Here is a 6,445-nt window from a genome sequence, read left to right as displayed (position 1 = left end):
ACACGCTGTAAAGCAAACAAGGGCAATGACAGAGCCTTTCTTTGAGATCTAGGCACTATAGGACAAGCTATCAAAGAAAGAGCAATCAACTCACCCCTCCGAGCGAGAGTTTGGAAGAAAGGGGTGAGCTGAGGAACACAGCCTTCTCCGCTTCGAAATCTGGATCGCTGGAAGAAGGGGGGGACGGGCCTGGGGGGGCGCGGGGGGGGCTGAGGAGCCCCCTGCGGACTGCGCACGCGCTCCCAGAAGCACTGCTGGGACGGAGAAAGAGGAAGGGTGGAGCTAGGCTCCCCCAGCTCCAGGCACTCATGTGCTCACGTACTGGCTCAGGCTGTGACCTGGCAATTCCACTGCACATGCTCAACCTGCAAGGAAAAGTTATTCCTGTGTCTGTAGGCTTCGCACACAATCCCAGGTGCAACAGTCAGCCCGGTTCTCAGCTCAGCCTTACCAACAGCAGAAATCCAGCTTATGCCAGTAGTGGTGTTTTTCTCTCTTTGGAAACACTGTACTGCTGCAAGAAGCAGCGGTTGAAATGCTTCTTTATTGCGCAAGAGCTAGGAAATAAGAAAAGATTTCCTGATTAGGCATAGGCTTCAAGGAGGCACCGGACGAGTGGAGACAGTGGAAGGCATTGGCAAGTCCAACCTTTGTTACAAGCTGCTATGTGAGATCCAATGCCAACTTTTCCCACCCAGTGTGAGGTATAGTGAGGATAAATCATGCCCAAAAGCTCCGTGCACTAGAACACACAATCCAATAGATCAGCAGCTGCAGAGAGAGAAATTCATCTCAGCCCAGAAATCCTTCCAGCTGTGTACTGACTGGAGTTCCAAGACTGCGGCATCAGAATCATTCGCCTTCTCTGGGTGCAGTCTAGAAGACGAACACCCCCAAGCACACCTGCTTCTTCAGCTTTTCCTTTCCATCAAGTCTGGGGTTAATAGCAAAGATTTTTTCCTGTCCCCTCTTTTTCCTGGGATTACCCTCTTTTGGGTAATGATTTGCTTTTTGGGGGGGTAAATGATTTGCATTTCTCTTTGCCTTCCTGCAAGCACACCTGCTTCAGGGCACATTTCATCCCACCCTTAGGCCTTGTAAGAAGCACTATGGCAAATCCACATGCAGAAAATACAGTCATTCCATTTAGCAACAAAGAAACCACTCTGCCCTTGCTCCTGCCTCTTGCCCCTGCCTCCTCCTGCACTGCCTGCTTATCTGGCAAGTGCTTGTGGGCCACTAAAAGAAATCCCCACATGCCAGAAAATACAGACAAAAAAGAGACAGGCAGAAAAGCGGCACTAATACTTTGTCACTGGTGGGAATCTCCACAACAGAAAGCGTTGTGCTCAACGTGTGAGGTGAAGGGATCATCACTATCAAGATAAAAGTCACAGTATGGAAGATTTAGCGATGGCGTGCTGACTAGAAGAAAAAACAACTCTTGCCTCGTGTTTTTTCTTTCGGTCTCTCTTATCATCATCTATTTATCTCATCAGCAGATCTGAGGCTGACCAAAGCCTGTTGCCATGAGCTTTGCTGAACCCATCAAAACTGAGGCTCAGAGGTATTACACCAGCACATAGCATAGGAGAACCCCATCACCTCCATCGTCAAGGGAAGAAGAAAGGGGAACTGTCACAATTAATTACCTCCTCTAAATTGATAGTTGTAGGCTTCTCGTCACACACTACTGCTGTAAAGCAGAACAACAAAGATGTTTACAGCTGCGATAGGGATTTTTGCATACGTGCAACCACACAAGGCTGAGCACACTCCTGTCCCTCTGACATGTTGAGAAATAGCCAGAAGAGCGCAGTGTGCTCTTGCTGTCAGGCTACATACTCCGAGCATTTCCAAAGGCATGCTGTTCTGTAGAACATGCTGAGCCGCCGGACAGTTGGTGCAGGAAGAACGCAGCAGTATCAGCGCACTCCATCCCGGGGATCTGAATGCATTTGCGAGGAGAGAACAGGGAAATAAGAGGTAAGAGAGAGAAAAAAAACAAAGCAGGCAAATAGCACAGCTGTCCACAGGGGGCGGGGCTTAAGGCAGGGCCTGTGCCGGAGGGTGGCCCAGCACAGTCGGGGCCTCGGGGCCCAGTCTGGAGGGGGCCTGGCACAGTTGAGGCCTCCTTGGGCCCAGTCTGGAGGGGGCCCAGGCAGAGCCAGGGCGTCGGGGCCCAGGCTGGAGGAGGACCAGGCTCAGTTGGGGCTGCTTTGGGGCCCAGGCTGGAGGAGGACCAGGCTCAGTTGGGGCTGTTTTGGGGCCCAGCTGGAGGAGGACCAGGCTCGGTTGAGGCTGCTTTGGGGCCCAGTCTGGAGGGGGGCCCAGTCTGGAGGGGGCCTGGCACAGTTGTGGCCTCCTTTGGGCCCAGTCTGGAGGGGGCCCAGGCAGAGTCAGGGCGTCGGGGCCCAGGCTGGAGGAGGACCAGGCTCAGTTGGGGCTGCTTTGGGGCCCAGGCTGGAGGAGGACCAGGCTCGGTTGAGGCTGCTTTGGAGCCCAGTCTGGAGGGGGGCCCAGCACAGTCGGGGCCTCGGGGCCCAGTCTGGAGGGGGCCTGGCACAGTTGTGGCCTCCTTTGGGCCCAGTCTGGGGGGGGCCCAGGCAGAGCCAGGGCGTCGGGGCCCAGGCTGGAGGAGGACCAGGCTCAGGGGGCTGCTTTGGGCCCAGGATGGAGGGGGGCCTGGCACAGCCAGAGCCTTGTGGCAGCAGTCCAACTCTGAAGTTCAACCTTTAACCATAACCTAAAATGGTAACCGTAGTGAAAGGTAGTGGCAGATACAGCTGCTTTACTGTGTTTTATTTTCCCAAGAATGGTGAAGGACTCAAGCTAGTAAAGAAAGACCCCTTTCTGAAGAGCAGGACTCAGAAGGTATTACCGGAGAGCAGATGTCCCAGTAGAGATTCTTCCCCTTAGACAGCCAGCCCTTAAATGAGGTTAGGGAGGGCTGGGACCAGGCTCCACCCTTTTCTGCACAGGTGAAACGCTTCCAGCCGTGCTCCGCAGCAGACCATGTTTTAACAAAGGTGAAAGCCTGTGAAACAAAAGAATCCCTTCTTACTTGTTTCACGTTTGTGTTTGTTGACCGCAGTTCCAACCAGGTGGACTCTCAATGTCTTGCAAGCGACACCTAGAAGCAGGTACAGGCAGGAGGTACAGCACCCTGCAACCTCCAGGTGAGTGACAGCAGCCAGGCAGGGCTTTGACCTCTGCAGGGTGATTGTGTGGAGCATTATGCACAGGAACAGCTGAGTCTAAAGATGATGGCAGAGCTGCAGAGCTAACCATAATAGAGAGGCACAGCGGCTCAGCTCGTTTCCCACCGTAACGCAGGAAATAAGAGCCCCGAGGGAAATGCAGACGCACTGTGCTTTCCTCTTTTGTCTCATGCCTTCTGGCCCTGTCAGAGGGGAGGAATGAGCTGCGCTTCCGCAGAGACCTCCTCTCACAGCCACTCATCCCTCAGGTTGGAGCATTCCTGGCTGCAGGGTGGGAAAGCCAGTTCTTGCCTGATGGTATCTGCAAAGCTGAAAAAGAAAGGCCTCTTCTCTCATAAAGTGAGAGGGGAGATCCTGTGCTATTGGGCTGCAGTCAAGAGTCTGAGAGAGTCTGTGTTGTGTGAGATTTTAGAGAGAGCGCTGGGGAGTGTGGGAGCAGTGCAAACCTGCCGGGATGCTTTTACTTTCAGGGGCCTTTGTGCAAATGTTCATGTCCTAGAAGCACGTGGCGGAGCACGTCCTGGGATCAAGGTGCCATGGACTGGAAAATGCAGCTCTGGACATACAGGCTTGGCGGAGTTCCTGTGTGAAGACAAAACTCCCAGTACTCCAGAAACGTGGAGGCAGAAGAGCAGTGACAAGGTATCTGTATGTCTGTCAGTATATGTGCACAGCAGACCCAGCTGCCCCTGCTTCCTCCCTCCACTGGATCTTCTCCTGCTCCTGGAGTCTCCTGTGGCATTGGTGTCGTGGAGCTAGTTATTTTGTCAAACAGGATCTACCATTCGTAAACCCATTCTGACTGGGCCTGATCTTCTAGTTGACCTTTAATTAATCTCAACATTATCCTTTCCATAGCCTATCCTGGCACTGAGGTAAGACTGATAGGTCTGTAGCTACCATGCTCATCTTCTGGCCGTTTCTGAAGATGTGCGTCATATTTGCCAGTCTCCAGTCCACCTGCATGTTTCCATTTAGCCAGGACTGCTGAAGGACGATGGAGTGTGGCTTGGCAACCACATCCACCAACTCCCTCAGCACTCCAGAGTGCAGTCCATCTGGCCCTGTGAACTCGAGCATCCTGCATTCGTTGCAGGTCCAAAATCATCTCATTGTGGATAATGCAGGGCCTATTCAGTTCCCCATCCTTATCTACCAGCACAGGGGATTTTTTTCCCAGGGGAGTAACAAGTCTTGCTATTAAAGACTGAGGCAACAAAGGCATTAAGTACCTCAGCCTTTTCCTGATCCTTGGTCACCATGTTGCCCTCGGCGTCCAACAAGGATGGAGATTCTCCCTTGCCCTCCTCTTGCTGTTGATGTATTTATAGAAATATTCATTGTTGTCCTTCACCTTACTGTCCGAGCTCAGTTCTAGCTGGGCTTTGGCTTTTCTAATTTTCTTCTGCACATCTTTGCTATGTACCTGTAATCATCATAAGTTGACCACTCTTCCACGACCATAATCTTTCATTTTGCTCTTGAGTTCCAGTCGAAGGTCTCTGTTCAGCCAGTCCAGCCTCCTTGCCCATCAGCTCGTCTTCCATGACCTGGGGATGGTCAGCTCCTGCTGACCGTACAGTAATCTTTAAAATTACTTCCTTTTTGTACTGCCAGCCTTCCGGGGCTCCCATGCCCTCCAAACCTGCCTCCAAGGGACCCTCTCAACCATGGTCCTGAAGAGGCTCAAGTTTGCTCTCCAGAAGTCAAGGTGGCAGTTCTGCTGACTGCCCTCCGTGGTTCAACAAGGATTGAGAAATCTAACATCTCATGATCCCTTTGCCCCAGATGGCCTCCAGCCTTTACATCCCCCACAAGACCTTCTCTGTTAACAAACAGCAGGATTTTGCTTCCCCTTGTTGGCTCCTCACCAGCTGTGTCAGGAAGTTGTCTCCCACACGCTCTAGGAACCTCTGGGACTGTTCCCTATTTGCTGTATTATAAATCCAGCAGATGTCTGGGACTTTGAAATCCCCCCCAAGAACAAGGGGGAGAGACCTTGAGACCTCCTGCGGCTGTCTCTAAAGTGTCTTGCCCACCTCTTCATCCTGCTTGCGTGGCCTGTAGCACACCCATGATAACGTCAGTCTTACTGGCCTTTGCTTTTATTCCGACCTATAAGCTCTCAACCCTATCATCGCCATCATTAATTTCATACATTCCCATTCTTTCTTAACATAGAGGGCTTCACCGCTGCCTTTCCTGCCCTGCCTCTCTCTTTTGAAAAGTCACTAGCCATCCATCACAGCACTCCAGCTGTGTGAGTCATTCCACCGCATTTCTGTGATTTCCAAGTGATTTTTTCTCCTGTTTTTTGATTCAAACAAAAGCAACTTATGATTACTTTTATATTATTATTATTATTTAATGCCAGGCATTGTGTTCAACTTAAAAAATTAACACATTAAGAATAGCTTTGTTTGCATTCTGGTAACTGCTGAGACTTTGGCTGACGACAGCTTTCAGCTGCATCTGAACTAGACTGGATTTGTCTCATGCTCTCAATATGTCAGTATTTCTCTTCCAGACCTTTGAATCAATTATTCCTGCTATTTATCTCTTCTGGTTGCTGGAGAGAAGAGTTACTATGTCACATCCTGATGTGTAAGATCGAGCTTGGTGATTTTCAGTAATTCAGGATATTCTTGCTCTTCTTTAAGTGAAGTAAGGGATAATCCATCATATTGTGACATTTCTTTTCCTGTGCGTAATGCCAAGGGATAGGGTTGGAGGTGCCTGCTGGTTCATGTGACGTCCCAGAGCTTTCTACACAGCTTAAGTTATGTAACGGGAAAGGCTCAAATATGGTAAAAACTCGATTTCTAGTGGTTTGGTACGTACATTAAAGTCAGTATGGGTCCAGTTCAGACAGCATCGTCTCACATATGTTTGTTGTCTCATATTAAATGAATTTTATTAATTTGGCTACTTACATACTCCACCCATAGTTTGCATATTGTCTTCTTATGGTGAGGTTTGCCTGCTAAACAGAAAGACAAAATAAACTTAAATTACAGAAGCAGAGAAGCAAAGACAGCTTAGAGGATCAATACAGTACAGATCAGTTAGAGTATTACTTTAAAGTTGTTGTGTTCTGGGTCTTAAGTGGGATGAGATATGGGTGTGAATGTTACAGACAAGTGTTTTTCCTGAATACATTGTTTACCTGCTGCCATGCAAGCCAGCCTTCTTTTCCCTGCCTCTGATTTTATTGTTCATGTCTA

The 6,445-nt window shown here is 50.0% G+C and overlaps 2 long non-coding RNA genes across 3 annotated transcripts; one reads left to right on the top strand and one right to left on the bottom strand.

The window, feature by feature from the left end:
- Positions 1 to 232: 232 nt before the first annotated feature.
- On the bottom strand, positions 233 to 1,878 carry LOC121108951. The gene is made up of 3 exons (XR_005843598.1): positions 1,653 to 1,878; positions 452 to 557; positions 233 to 365 (listed from the first exon to the last, which is right to left on the bottom strand). It is a non-coding gene; the product is annotated as an uncharacterized LOC121108951 (long non-coding RNA).
- A 925-nt stretch (positions 1,879 to 2,803) lies between these two features.
- On the top strand, positions 2,804 to 3,864 carry LOC121108948. Of its 2 annotated transcripts, XR_005843592.1 has the most exons (3): positions 2,804 to 2,874; positions 3,095 to 3,179; positions 3,692 to 3,864. It is a non-coding gene; the product is annotated as an uncharacterized LOC121108948 (long non-coding RNA). The 2 variants fall into 2 exon arrangements; XR_005843591.1 differs by lacking the exon at positions 2,804 to 2,874 and having other exon boundaries at positions 2,885 to 3,179.
- Positions 3,865 to 6,445: the final 2,581 nt, after the last annotated feature.

The sequence above is a fragment of the Gallus gallus genome, unplaced genomic scaffold (assembly GCF_016699485.2).
Source record: "Gallus gallus isolate bGalGal1 unplaced genomic scaffold, bGalGal1.mat.broiler.GRCg7b scaffold_108, whole genome shotgun sequence".
Taxonomy (NCBI): Eukaryota; Metazoa; Chordata; class Aves; order Galliformes; family Phasianidae; genus Gallus; species Gallus gallus.
Note: the sequence above shows the minus strand (reverse complement) of the source record. Positions and strands in the feature narration are given on the sequence as shown.